This window comes from Lipotes vexillifer, unplaced genomic scaffold (assembly GCF_000442215.2).
Source record: "Lipotes vexillifer unplaced genomic scaffold, Lipotes_vexillifer_v1.1 scaffold477, whole genome shotgun sequence".
In the NCBI taxonomy this organism is placed as follows: Eukaryota; Metazoa; Chordata; class Mammalia; order Artiodactyla; family Lipotidae; genus Lipotes; species Lipotes vexillifer.
In genome coordinates this window covers 218,802-234,605 of record NW_006770652.1, presented here as the reverse complement: position 1 = coordinate 234,605, position 15,804 = coordinate 218,802, and the positions used below count along the sequence as shown (strand labels likewise).

Genomic DNA, 15,804 nt, shown 5'->3' with positions numbered 1-15,804 from the left:
AGATGTAAGAGAACAAATGTATGGACACCAAGGTGGGGGAAGTGGCAGGGGAGGGTGGTGGGATGAATTGAGAGATTGGGATTGACATATATACACCAATATGTATAAAATATATAACTAATATGAACCTGCTGTGTAAAAAAAAAGAAATCAATCTATAGATTTAGCAAAACACCCATGGTATTGCATCATTCATCTTTATATAAATGATGTTATTATGGCAAGTTACAGTGCTTTTTTTCTGGAAGGTATCAAGTAAATTTGCCGAGTATTAAAATCAGCCACACTTACATAGATTTTTGCAGTAATACAAAATTTACTATTTTTGAAGTTATTTACAATGGTATATTATGTAATAATCCTTCTTGACAAGACTTTAAAACTTTTGATTATATAAATGGCTCTGTGTTCAATGGATTGTCCAGTTACAAAAATATTTCACATTTTCAGCTTAAGAAACATCTACCATGCCCTTTCTGGTAATTTCACACATGTTTTATTTTCAGTGACAAATGTTCTAGTGAGTGGCTTATTGCTAGAGTGTCCTAGGCATCTGAGTAGTAAGTTCCAACAGCGACTGCGAGGCAACTTCCATTATTACTCAAAGAGCATGGATTTTTCACATCCTAAGGAAAGGAACTAGACGCTAACTTGCCCCTACAATGGTTGCATTTGGGGGAGATGTGCGAAATGTTATTTTTGTTTTTGTTTGCAGGAACATTTCTTTAAAGCCTTTTTCCCCCGCATATATAACATTGTTCATTACTGGCTCAGTATACTCTTTGCATGATACAAACAAACAAGCCCCCATACACTAGCCATTCACACCAGTCTAGCACCTGCTAGCTAAAAAATTGAAATTACACACTGGGAAAAGTTTGAACAAAAGAAATGTAAGCAGTATAATCACATTTATTTTCTTAAACAAAATAAGAATAAATGTATAGATTTTGAGGATGCAGCTGTTTGCTATTTACTTGAATTTTTAGTGAAGAGGTTTTTGGTTTGGGGTTCTCTTTTAGTGTTTTTGGTTTTGTTTTTGTTTTTAGCATATACAAGGTTATATCTACAAATTAAGCTCACTATTCTTTATGTGTTTCCATACCTTTAAGTCACATTGCTTTAAATATTGCTGATAACTGAGGTAGCAAAAAGTTCAAGTGTATTTAATGCATATGATGTCTCATATTTGAAATTATTTCCTAATCTTTTTTTTTTTTTTTTTTCCTTGCGTTATGCGGGCCTCTCACTGTTGTGGCCTCTCCCATTTGCGGAGCACAGGCTCCGGACGCGCAGGCTCAGCGGCCATGGCTCACGGGCCCAGCCGCTCCGCGGCATGTGGGATCCTCCCGAAACGGGGCACGAACCCGCGTCTCCTGCATCGGCAGGCGGACTCTCAAGCACTGCGCCACCAGGGAAGCCCTCCTAATCTTTTTTATGTGTGCATTGGCAATTTTATCATGAACAACACCTAACTGCAGTTTTTGGTTTGTTTCAGTAAAGATGCATCAGAGTTCTTACTTTTCTGATCTCCTAAGGAATAATGAAGTAACCCAAAACCTAACTGTTGACATTATTGCCACTAAACCTAGGATCTGAGGAAGATGATGGATTGGGTGGTAAACGATGGCATCAGTGATTTGCCATGTTTTGGGTTATTACTTAGAGAAAAAAATCTTGAATCCTGAATGAAAGTGAAATACAGCCCAAGATCCATTGTGTAAAAGGAATGTTTTAATAAACTAGTTACTATTATAAGAAGAAACTAAAGCTAAAACACAAGTAGACTTTTCTAATAACGAATAGCTTCTTTTTTTATTGGAGTATAGTTGCTTTACAATATTGTGTTAGTTTATACTGTACAGCAAAGTGTTTCAGCTATACATATACATATATCCCCTCTTTTTTGGATTTCCTTCTCATTTAGGTCTCTACTTAGATCGCTGAGTAGAGTTCCCTGTGCTATACAGTAGGTTCTCATTAGTTACCTATTTTATACATAGCATCAATAGTGTATATATGTCAATCCCAATCTCCCAACTCATCCCACCCACTCCCTTCCCCCTTGGTATCCATACATTTGTTCTCTACGTCTGTGTCACTATTTCTGCTTTGTAAATAAGAGCATCTATACCAGTTTTTTCAGATTCCACATATATGCATTAACACATGATATTTATTTTTCTCTTTCTGACTTACTTCACTCTGTATGACAGTCTCTAGGTCCACCCATGTCTCTACACAAATGACCCAATTTTGTTCCTTTTTATGGCTGAGTAATATTCCATTGTATATATGTACCACATCTTCTTTATCCATTCCTCTGTTGATGGACATTTAGGTTGCTTTCATGTCCTAGCTGTTGTAAACAGTGCTGCAAGGAACACTGGGGTGCATGTCTCTTTTTTGAATTATGGTTGTCTCTGGGTATATGCCCAGGAGTGGGATTGTGGATCATATAGTAGTTTTATTTTTAGTTTTTTAAGGAATCTCCGTACTGTTCTCCATAGTGGTTGTATCAATTTACATCCCACCAACAATAAATGCTGGAGAGGATGTGGAGAAAAGGGGACCCTCATGTGAATAGCTTCTTAAATAATCACTTCCATTGACTTATACTGAGCATCCGTGATGTGCTAGGCATTAAGCTGGGTATTGTAGATACCGATATGAGTGAGCTGTACCTTACCCTTAAATGCAGCTTAGCCATGGAGACAGACATGAATAATTTCAACCTAATGGGATAGTCCCACAGAGTACAGACAGCAGAAGGAAACATTGTTTTTTGAATACAGCATGTGTACTCTTACCTTAGGTTTTTAGCATCTTCTCTTCCATTCTCTTGGAACACTTTTCCCCCAGACAACTGAGATGTTTATTGTCTCACTTCTTCCAGGTCTTTATTTATGTCACTGCGTCACTGATTCCATATTTAAACTTGTAACCTCCATCCCAGCATTCCTTTTCCTCTGCCCTTGCTTTAATTTTTCCATAGTACTTGTCTGTCTGATTTATTACAATACTCCTAGAGCCTGTAACAGTACGTAGCACAAAGTGGGCCCTCAGTAAATGAATGAATGTATTTTGCTTGGAGAGTTTGGTTAGTCTTCATAGAGGCAGTGACACATGAGCTGTGTTTTGAGGAAAAAGTAGTTCTTGAGTCTAAGTCAGGTGAACTTTTCAGCTATGCCTCCTAGTCTCCAATTTGAGAACAGGTCAAAGAATAAAAGGTCTCTTGTGGAAAGAATCATAAGCCTAGTGAGGAAGTGTAAACTAACATAGGCAAGGCATAGAAAATGTTAAAAGATTTCATAATCCAGTGCTCATTGCATAGAATAAATACTAGTGGTGTAGGACAGCAGTCCCTAACCTTTTTGGCACCAGTGACCAGTTTCGTGGAAGACAATTTTTCCATGGACCAGGGTGGGGGAGGGAGGGAGGCGTGGTTCAGGCGGTAATGCGAGCGATGGGGAGCGGCAGATGGAGCTTCGCTCACTCGCCTGCCACTCACCTCTGCTGCGCGGCCTGGTTCCTAACAGTCCGCAGACCGGTACCAGTCTGTGGCCCTGGGGTTGGGAACCCCTGGTGTAGGATATTTCAGTAAGAAATAAACTAATAAAGGTCAGTGGTGGTTAATGATTTCAGGAAACTCCGAATTAAATGTTAATATTATGTACTTTTTATGAACATCAGAGTGGAAATTTACATTTTATTTTCAATCCTTCTTTAGTCAAATTTCAAAGAATTTTTCTACCATAATAGGCAACAAAGACTTACAATTTAAGATCTGTAGGACAGGGTCTATCAAGCAGTGAATACAGGATAGGAATTTCTGTGTTGATTACTCTTCTGTTATATGCTGGGCATATGATGTTCTACTGCATCTCTGTTTTTCTGAACAATTTTCAGATAATTAAAGTAATATATATATACACATTGAAAATTTGAAAAACTTTTGTTCAGAAAACATAAAGCAAAATAAAATATAGTATAAAGATGTAAATCAAAGTCAAAGTGCCACTCTTGCTATAAAAATCTTTTAAATCATAATAGAATTTTATCTTTTAAAGATAACTTAAATGTAACCCATTTTTACGCTGATAAAATATACGGGAATTAATTTTGTCACAATGTTTCTGTATTCATTATGTAAACCAGTATTTTTATTTCAGAAAGTTTATTATATCTTTGTTTTATAATTTGTTAAGAAGAGTCAAAGAACTTAACTGCTAGACTTATTGTCTTGGCTACCTATGTGATAATGTGTAAATTTCCAAATTACTTGTTTTTCTATCAGCTTTTGCTCATTAATTGAAATTGGAAATGACAACACCCGACCTGCTTATCTCCAAGAGGCTGGATAAAGTAGAAATGAACTAACGCATGTACAAGTGCTTTATACAAATGCAAACATTATTCTAATATAAGACGGGAGTATTTCAAAGCACATTCAGTTTTGCTTCTGGCAGTAGTGAAGTGATACATTTTTTAAGGTGGTCTTTATTTTTTGCTTTGGTTATTTTTTTTAAGTTGAGATATAGTTCACATACCATACAGTTCACCTTTTTTAAAGTGTACAATTCAGTGGGTTTTAGTATACTCATAGTGTTTTGTAACCATCATCACTACCTAATTCCAGAACATTTTCATCACTCTAAAAAGAAACCCTGTACCCATTAGCAGTCACTACTAATTCAGTCTTCTCCACAAAGTGGTAATTTTTGAGGCATAATATTTAAAGAACTTATGTTGAACTGAGATTTGTATTACATGTGAAAAAAAATCACTAATAATCTATTATAGGCCATTGAGCAAAAATCAGAAATCAATAAATAGTGAATTTTATTGTTTTCTAATCATGGGCTCCTGAGAAATATAATTGAAAAAAAATTATATTTCACGTTGACCATTATATTTTATGTTGTCTTTCATCTGTGTGTAAATGACAATTGACATAGCAATACATGACATAAAATAAGATTGTATTGGTATTTGCAAAGCTTGATTCTGTCCATGTGGACAGAGAACCATGCATACTCATAGGAACCAGCCTGTTTTATTGTCAAAAACCATGCTAAGTAATACAAATAGTCACGCACATTTGAGGAAACAGTTGCATTATAAAGAAAGACTTTTGTTTTATCAAGTAACAGCTACAAGCTATGTAAAACATGACCTTTACGAAACAGATGATAACCTAATCCTAAATAATGCATCATTTGAGATATTTTAATCATTGCCTTTTTAAAATTCTTTTATTCAGCTCAAAATTGTCCTTGGCAAATAAAATAGCCCTGTTTTTACCATAGTCTTTTGCAATAGCTTTCTTAATTACCACTGTATTTTTGCCACCCTTAAGTTTCTTGATTAGCAACTTTCAAAACAGAGATTCTTTTTCTTGAAGTCAGCAAATATACTTTAAGCATGTATTATATTTACAGTAAGTGTCATCATTTTGGTTTGCATGAGTTTAATATACATTAAAATGGTCCTTTATAAGATAAATGCTTAAGTTTTGAAAATAAAGGCTACTATTAGACAGGAAGAATATGTAAGTCAAACCTGCATAGTACTAAGAATGAAATTTCATCGCCTTCAAGTGACAGAGGTCTTAATCCTACATCATTTGAAAGTGGTTGTATCATAGTAACAGTGCCAACACTAAACACGTCATGCAAAAGTAAAAATGTAATAGTGAAATGAGCCATTGAAAGGAAGAGTCAGTGACCACGTAATATTTCAGTTTCTATTATATCTAGTAGCAATCTGGTTAAAGAGAAATGACAGTTGCCCTGAAGGAAATAAAGTGGAGGTATTATTGTAGTAGTAGTTTGCAAAGAAAATTGCACTGTGTCTTGACTGGATTATTTCTCTATCCTTGCAAACTATCCCCACCTCTCTGTGGTGCTGCTTCTTGCCTTCTTTATACAAATTGAGTTTGTATCCTCTAAACTCATAGGGCCCAGGGGCCTTTTGGTGACAGGGAGGAGGAGGAAAAGGGGAATTAGAAAAAGAAAATGTGACAGGCAGTTTTGAAAAGAAAAGCAATTTTCCTTGTGGGTCTGTTTCTAAATAGGAGTTCTTCAATGCAATATTTTGCTTCTGCAGAGCAGTCAGTCAGAATCAAGTGCATGCTTGTGCTGTTTTGTAGGGCTTGGCACTGACAGGTTTTATTTAGGAGGGGTGGGGATATAGGGGGATCGGATGTGGGGAAGTCAGTATTTTGGCTGTATCAGCCCTAGAGGCAGTTAGCACTTGCATTGGGACAAAAGTATTTGTAGTCATCAGATAACTTTGCAGTCAGCTTCAATAGCATCACTCTTTTTTTTTTCTACTTTTTTTTTTTTTTTGGCAGCCAAGCTCTTAGTAGAACCATCTGTCTTTCTATTAGTATTTTTGAGGCCTGTTTTGAAGCCACTTTGCTTGGCAAAGTCATTTTCATCCTTGGAAACGATTTTTAAAAAAAGTTCTGTGGCTTTTTGCCGAAGAAGACTACTATGTAAAAAATCCACATGGCTGTTCATTTTTGTTCTAAAAGAATATGACTACTTTGTCTTTGTCTTGAATCAAATGAAATTAGAGGTGATACAACTTCAGTGTGACTCTCCCTCTTTTTTTTTTTTTTTTTTTTTTTTTTTTTGGCAGCCAAGCTCTTAGTAGAACCATCTGTCTTTCTATTAGTATTTTTGAGGCCTGTTTTGAAGCCACTTTGCTTGGCAAAGTCATTTTCATCCTTGGAAACGATTTTTAAAAAAAGTTCTGTGGCTTTTTGCCGAAGAAGACTACTATGTAAAAAATCCACATGGCTGTTCATTTTTGTTCTAAAAGAATATGACTACTTTGTCTTTGTCTTGAATCAAATGAAATTAGAGGTGATACAACTTCAGTGTGACTGTTGGCAAGTGAGAGGCAAGGATTGCAATTTGAGCAGTGTTTTTATGTTTCTGTATCACTCAATGAGATTGTCTTTAGTCTTCCAAGTAGATTAATTGGAAGATAAATTGGCTCCTTTATTCTAAATTTTAGTGTAGGGTTTTTTGTTTTTTGTTTTTTTTTTCATTTTTTAAATACCATTGCATTGGGTAGGATAAGCTTACAAATCGACTTTCTATTATGTGAAATGAGAAAACACAGACTATTAGTGGTCATTGACGATCCCATGCCTCTTCTTGCTAATGGTGGAAAGTCAGCTTTGTTATCCTGGTTACTCCAGTTTGGGTAATTATATCCTGCCTACCTAAACCCCTCTTGTAATCTCATTTGGAATATTATATTTTTCCATTTTCTCAAAAACTGCTGTATAGTGTCGCTGTGTGCTTCTAAACAGCTGCTATGCTTCCCACCAAAGGTGGCTGAATTTCAGTCGGAGGTGAATTGATCCCTAAGTACCATGTGTGCTTGAATACTATGGTACTCATCGGACTAAATTCTTGAGGAACATTTGAAAAGTTTCAGATTTTACATTTTATTTGTAATTGTGCCGACTTAAATCATATGGCTGCCTTTCATTTTAACATTTGTGTATGTAGTTTAAACAGGTGTTCTACCATAACTTCCTGTTTTTTGAGCTGCCACACAAACTGCTCCTTGGTATCATGGAGTAGTCCCTCTAGTGTTCTGATTCCTGTATTTTTCCCAGTCAAGTAATGCCTTCCAGGCCTCTCTTCCTGGGGTAAAGTCTAAAGCCCATTGTCGTTGAAAAGCAACTTTGATTTCCTCATAACCTATGCTTGCTGAAGCCCCCCTAATTCCCTGACTTTCTCCAACCTGGGACCAGAAACTCAGAAAAATCACAGAAAAGGGAAGACTGACAGCGTCATAATTCATGTGGTCTCTTCTCAGGCCTTAGACTTTTCCATCACCCCTTTTAATCGTCTGTGGTTACTTTCTTTTTCATTTCTCACGGTAACCATCCAAAACTTACGTACCTTTGCTGAACTCCCTTACTCAATCCCAGCATCTCTTATTTTCAGCATATGATTTTGCCTTCAACAGTGAGAAAATTTCTTCTGTCGGAACTGATTTTCCTTACCTTCTCATTTCCTTACCGGTAGAACATTATCGGCTTATAGCCACTTGTATAGCTTCATTCGTCAGGTCCCAGAGAATGAGATGTCATTCCCAGTCGAAGCGAATCCCTACACCTCCGCCTTGCCTTTCAGCCTCCTCTGCAATTTTGGTCCACAAGTTAATTGCTCTTTCCTACATTTCAAATTCTCAATTTCCATTTGCTCCTTCCAGCCAGTAAATGTGCTGCTACCTAAAGCTCTACCACTTAAATAAAATCTGTGCATCCCTGCGCAGCTGCCATCAAGTGCCTCTCCTAGTGCCTCACCCAGCCTTCTCTGAAGAATCTTCTATATTTTCCATCCCCTTTTTCTTGCCTGTCATTCAGTGCTCAACCTTTTGGAATATGCTCAACCTTTCAGAATATCCATTCTAGTGGATTTGTTGTTGTTAGATTCATCACCATCTTCTAATAAACTATTCCAGAAGATACTATTTTTGTCTCTAAAATACTCTTTCTGCTACACTTTTCACTATTAGGCACTACCTCAACCTTGATGTTCCATTGGTTTTTGTGATACTGTACTCGAGATTTTCTTTATTCTTATCTTACCTCTCTGCTCTTAAGACTCCTCTTCCTCTGCCCTTTGTTGAATTATTGTTGCCACCCAGATGATTTTAAGCTGTCTTCTCTTTATCCTTCAAACCCTCTTTAGATTATTTAGTTCACTCTCATCAACAAGTGATCCCCCAAACCATAGCCTCTAAAAATCCCTTCACTAGCTTCAGACTGCAGTATCAGTCTGCTAGTAAGGTATCTCCAATGGAACATTATTTAGGTACCTCAAACACATGTGTTCAGAACCATATTCATATCCTTCCATGAAATCTATCACTACCCCTGTATGTTTCTTTGTTGTTGTTTCATACCAGTGTAAATAGTTATATAAACTAGACACCTGAAAGTTATCGTGACTCTGTCCTCTTCTTTTCTTACATATATAGTTTCTTTTTTTTTTTTAGGTCCAGAGATTTCTCATATACCCACACATTTATAGCCTCCCCCATCATCAACATGTACCTAGTCTCCACGCTTTGCCTCTCAAATCTTTTCTCCCTATGCCCACCAGAGTATACCACCTAACCTACTTAAATGGTCCCCAGAGCCTACAGGGGGAATCTCAAGTTTCTTACAGTGAAACACAGACTGATTCAGGCAGACTTTCTAACACTGGTTCTCGCTTACATTTTTTGCTGTTCTACACTGCTTGGTGGTTTCCCCCTCACATGATATTTTTTCTTGTCCCTGATAATTTGCTCATTTTTTCTCCCATCTGCTTGGAATTCTTTTTTCACACTCCCACCTCTTTGCCTGGCTAACTCCTACTTATCCATTCAGACCCTACACCTGCTGGACCTATCTCTATGAGGCCCGCCTTGACTTCTTCTGGCTGTGTTAGGAGTCTCTCGTTTGTGCTTCCGTACTATCCCATACAAGTGTCTATTGTTGAACTAATGGCAGTGTATTCTAATTATCTATCCATTTGTCCGACCAGACTTAGAGCTCCTGGAGAGCAGGCATTGTATGTGAATTCATCTTTGTATTCCTGGTTACCAAAAAAAGTATACATTTCTAGTTAGTAAAACTGTTGATTGAATGAATAATAAACAGACCCATGGGACTGGAAGCTAAATTAATAATCTTAAATATCTACTTGATATATTAAATAGTTTCAGGGAACCACTGAAGGGTTTTGAATAGAATATTTACATAAAATATAAAATATTTAACTATGAATAATTGATAAGTATTTACTTGTTCTTTTACAAGTGTGATAATGTGATTGTGTTGGATTCATAAAATTTTAGAGGGCAAGATTACATGCACTGTCTATGTGGTAGAATTATAAAAAGTGTTAAAACATAATATTCTATCTTAAAGTTTAAAAAATATAGGAAGTAGCACCTTAAATTTGTTGTGAGTTATTCAAACTTGTGAATAACATGCCCCCATTAAAAAGACCAAAATTTTGTGACAAAAGTATTCTGTTGAAACTTAATTATAAATGTCACACATTTTAAACCTTAATTAGGAGCTTTAAGGGAATTCATCCATTAAGTAAAAGAAAATAAGTGAAGTTAACAGTGAATAGGATTTGGAAATAGTCATAACTGGCAAATACGAGAATGAAATACTAACATTATAACAAATTTGTTTTAGAATTTATCCAGGAACCATTATACTGTTTTGATGTGATATACGTCCTTTTCTCCCAAAGGTGGGCTAATTTTCAGCATCAAGGAATTAAAAATTACTTAAGATACCGCAGTAATACAGTTGGTGCTCATCATTTGTGCTAGTTATGTCCTATAAAGTTGCCATGAACACTGAATTATCAAATACCGAACGATTTTGCTCCTGGAGGAAACACAAAGTTAGGTTCCTGAGAGCCTTTGGTCACACTATTTTCATCAACTGATCAATACATAGCCTTGTTTTATGTGTGTTTCTGTTTAAAGACACCTTATTAATATTTATTATTGATTCTATGTGCATTTTAAACGGCAAAAATCACCAGAATTTCTTGCTACTTTGCACAGGTCTGTGAGTGACCACAAAAGCTCTAGTACAAGTAAATTTGGGAAGGATACAAGGAAATCTTATTGAGTAGGCAAATTGGCAAATACAGAATCTGCAAATAATGAGGATCAACTGTTTTTGAAATGTGTTTTTAGTTGCATAGATGAATTAACCACACATTTTGTATATATTTTACTGTTTTCTTTATTCTGAATATTACTACAATGCTCTGTAATTTTTCCTATGCTATTCTAAAATAAACACATCATTGGGACTCTGAAATTAGGCTTATTTTTCATTTTAGTTCTTCCTCTCCCTTGTAATTCCTCGTGCTCCCCACCCCCAATTTTTCCCAAGTGTTGGAAGAGAGTACTAGATTGTTAGGAGATGTAGTTTCAGTGTTAACTTTGCTCTTACCTAAATGTGGGATCTTGAACAATTTATATGGCCAAGCTAAGTCTCATTTCTTTATCAGCACAATGATTGTGTTATGCCAGATAATCTCTAGGCTCTCTCAGCCTTAAAAGTGTTATTCTACCTTTGTGGATCTTGGAAAATTCAGACACTAAAACAAGTTACAGTACCAAAGCAGGGGCTTCCCTGGTGGCGCAGTGGTTAAGAATCCGCCTGCCAATGCAGGGGACATGGGTTCAAGCCCTGGTCCGTGAAGATCCCACATGCCGAGGAGTAACTAAGCCCGTGTGCCACAACTACTGAGCCCATGTGCCACAACTACTGAAGCCTATGCACCTAGAGCCTGTGCTCCGCAACAAGAGAAGCCACCGCAATAAGAAGCCCATGCACTGCAACGAAGAGTAGTCCCTGCTCAACGCAACTAAAGAAAACCTGCGTGCAGCAACGAAGACCTAATGCAGCCAAAAATAAATTTAAAAAAAATTTTTTTTAAATAACTAAAGCAAAATGTTTTTTAATAATCATAATAAAATACACAGACTTTTTAAAGCCCCAGAATTTATTGCAATTTATTCTTAAAATACTAAATTTTTTACCTGAAAATTTATTATAAATTATTAGAGTATGAATGAATTACCTGGGTGAAAGCTGTCACACACAAGTAGATAGTAGATATGTACATGCAACAACCAGTTAAACAATATAACAAGAACACATTAACTTTACGACAGCAAGAAAAGTTTTTTTAAAAAACCTTACAAATAAAATTACCAAGAAAACTACAATAAGTATATGAAGCAAAAGAAGATTTGCATAAATTAAAAGATGTAACCTGTTATTAGCCATCAAGCCATTAGGTTAATGAATTCAAAGAGAAATTCCATATCCTAAAATTATCGTGGAAAAATAAATGTAAATAAAGCCAGGAAATATTTGAAAAAGAAAATATAATGATAGAGTACTGTAAAAGCAAAGCTTTTATAATTAAAACATCATGTTATTAGAACATGATAGGCAGGCATATCTGTCCATTACAGAAGTATGTAATAAACGTCCAGTATTTCTGTATTACTTTTCTATTTCTTCATGCATGCATAATTCTAAGAAACGTGGATTTATCATGATGTATATGACCTTGTATCTATACATTAAGAATAGGAGCACAAAGCAGCTGGTATTTCATGCTGCCATTTTTCTCCGGTGAAATTGAATTCCTTCCTGGTCGTTAAAGAACTTCGTTTTCCACAGGCCTTTTGTGGACATTTGGAGGTGGGCCACGAAGAAGTAATTACAAAGACAGGACTATATAATACATTGTTCTTCTTTATTTATGAATTATCAATTCATATAATAATTTCAGCTGCTGCTGTAAGCTCTAGGGTTACAATAATAAATAAGTTACAGCCTCTTTCCTAAATAAGTTCATAGGTCATAAGGGAGGCTCAACTTATACAAGTAACTATTATTCAGTACAGTAATATTGTGTTAGCTTTATGAGGTTAAAGAAGTAACAGTTCTTTCTGCCTGAAAATTGGCACCATAAGAAAGAAGTGCTTCACAGGCCAAGACATTATGTGGGTCTCAGAAGCCTTTGAAAAATAAGTAGAATTTCGCCAAGAAGAAAAAAAAAAGAGAAATTACTCAAAGCAGAGGAGAAGATACTTTTGAGCCTGTTCAAGTGTGGAAAAACACCTAGTATGCAAGGAACCCTTCATGACCCATTGAGGCAGAAGTACAGAATATCTGAAGGAGGGCAGCAGAAATACCTGGAAAGATCAACTAGGAGCAAATTGTGAAGAATCCTGAATACCATGTGAAGGGATTTGGTCATTATTCTCTAAGTAAAAGCAGCCATCAAAAGCTTTTCAGAAGAGGAGCAGGTGAAATACAGATACAAGACTCATTTCGAAGGAACTCTATGAGGAATATAGTTTAATGTCTTGTGAGCCCCAGACCTGTAATAGGCAGAGTCTCCCTTCAACTACTTATACACCTGAAAGTCCTTTGTAACTCAAGGCAAAATATGAAGAAGACAAGATTTGTTGACAGTGGCTTCAGCATTCTTTAAGACAGCTCTTCTCAAACCTGGATGCACATTGGAATCATCAGGGGAACGTTAAAAATTGCTGACGGCCGGGTCTCACCCCTGTTGATTCAGGTTTAATTCGCCCCTGTTGTCTAGGAAACAGTCTGGGCATTGAGAGTTTTTCAGAGCTTGCCAGGTGATTCCAAAATATAGCTTGAAGTTTAAGAACTACTGCACTGAAATAAGAAGCTATTGTTTCTGCAGTTGTAGAAGTTATTTTTCCCAAATTTTAAGGTCTCTGAAGTTTGGATGTGACTCTTACAACCCTTGTATGTGTTTCATTTGAAATTCCTTTCTTCTTCCCTCTGAAGTGCTCGGAGTAAATTTATAACCGTCTTACACATTGTATAACCAATGGTGTCTTAGAAAGGAGGAGATGTACTATATAAAATATGATAACTTACGATGAAATGTAAAGGATACATAGTAGCTAGTGAGAACCCTTAACCGGCGTGGCTAGTTTGTTGTTTCTTGGTTTGCTTGTTATTCTGGTCAGCGTCCTCTTCTTACACAGAACTAACGCCCATGCTGTTTTGCCTTCAAACATCTCCCTCTTCTTTCAGGCCACTTTTTCCTACATACTTACTTGATATGCACTTTCTAATTTTTGAGACTTCAGTCAACTGTTTTCCATTGGTGTCTACGTAAAGTTTATCTTTTCTCCAGTATGTTCAGAAAATGTGGGCTGTAGTGATATAAGCTTTTTAACCTTCAGTTCTAACCTTAAAACATTCTCTTTCTGTTTTCCTGGTTGTGTTGTTCACTTTTAGCTTCACTCTGGTGGCAGTGATAGGTTTAAAATCCTTTTGGCTGAAAGAAATATTTTGCAATTTGGAGTCATTTCTGAAAACAGATTCCTCATTCTTACAGTGCTTGTTTCTCTGTTTGCCTGGCTGGCTGGCTGGCTCTCTCTCTGTCTCTCTTTCTCTCCCCTCACCCTTCCTCCTTCTCTCTCTCTCTCATCCCGTCCTCCACCCCCTCAACAGGCGCGCGCGCGCGCGCGCGCACACACACACACACACACACACACACACACACACACACACACACACACACACACCAAACTCTCAGAAATACCTCAGAGGTTTACTATGAAAGATGAAATGGTGGAGAAAGTGAAGGTGGACCTTTAAAGTGAGAAATTATGAGAATTATCAGAATCATGTGTCTAAGAATGTGCAATGCCAGTGAGAGAAAGGGAAAACAAGTCTGGAGATATTTCAGAGTTGCTGTTAAGGTTAGCGACTGAATGAATTTTTTGTTTGTTTGTTTGTACATGTGTTTGTTTTACTTGTAACCATTATCCCCACTGTAATGTAAGCTCCATGGGCATAGGATCTTGTTTGTTTTGTTTACTATTATGTCTCTACTACCTAGCTCATTTTCTTATACACAGTACGTGTTCATGAAATATTTATTTGTTTATTTTCCAAATAACTGACTTAATGTGAGGAAAAACTAGTAAAGGAGAATAAAGTGTCAGATGTGATCTTTAGCATGATCCTAAATTCTCATTCGTATGTTCTCTGACAAACACTAACCAATAACCATGTCCACCAGAGAAATCTTGCTTAAATATTTGGAAAAAAATCCTAGGTATTTTAGTAAATGACAACCTCCGCATTAGTAACAATGTGACATAGCTGCAGAAATGACTGCATTAGTTTATATTTCTAGAAATTACTGTTCAATTAAAAGAAAATAGTGATTCCGTTGTATTAGATTATTTATATACTGATATGAACCCTACATCCTGAGAGTGACACCAGAAACTTAAGGTGTATTCTAAAGATGGCAACTAAAAGAGAGGCCGTGTGGCTTGACGAGTGGTTCAGTTGCCTCAGACAGGATAGATGAATTAAGAAGATCCAAGGGACTAGATCATAGACATAGTTTTGACTCCCCCATTCCATGGCCACAGGCAAGTCAGTTTTCTTTCGGCCTCAGTTACCTCTTCTATAAAGAATGGGGAAAGTCCTTATTACTCTCTAAGCTTTCTTTCAGCTCTTTTATTCAAGAACTTAAAAAAAAACACGTAGTATTACGCATGAACATGAGAATTATCTTCAGGTGATGAAGAGCTGTTCATGTATAAAATGGTACCAGTTTAATTTTGTTTTAGAAGGTAGAATTAGTCCTAACAGGTGGGTTTTACAGAAGGAGATTTTAGTTCAACCTAAGGGTTACGTTTTTTTTTTTGCGGTACGCGGGCCTCTCACTGTTGTGGCCTCTCCCGTTGCGGAGCACAGGCTCTGGACGCTCAGGCTCAGCGGCCATGGCTCACGGGCCCAGCCACTCCGCGGCATGTGGGATCCTCCCGGACCGGGGCACGAACCCGTGTCCCCTGCATCGGCAGGCGGACTCTCAACCACTGCGCCACCAGGGAAGCCCTAAGGGATACGTTTTTAATCATTGTATTAATGCAGTAAGAAAAGACTTGTAGTGTGAAGTATTGATGCTTCATCACTGTAAAGGATATCATCATGTAGGGAGATTATTCACCAGGTTAGAAAGTGAACTTGATAACACCTTCCAGTTAAAGTATTCAGTATTCTGATTCTCCTCTCTAAAGTAGTCCTAAGACATAGCCTCACATCCAGGGTTCTAGCAGGCTATAGAATTGAATCATTTTTTTCTTATATCATAAGGGTGGGAGGATGGGAAGCATGGAGTATCAAAACTTCTTCTCTTTGATTCACTCTAATACGTTCAGCAG

The 15,804-nt window shown here is 36.9% G+C and overlaps 1 protein-coding gene across 3 annotated transcripts in view; it reads left to right on the top strand.

Moving 5' to 3' along the window:
• SOX5 (SRY-box transcription factor 5) overlaps nucleotides 1-15,804 on the top strand; it is a 349,622-nt gene that overhangs the window by 201,485 nt on the left and 132,333 nt on the right. The gene's annotated exons all lie outside the window — the stretch shown is intronic.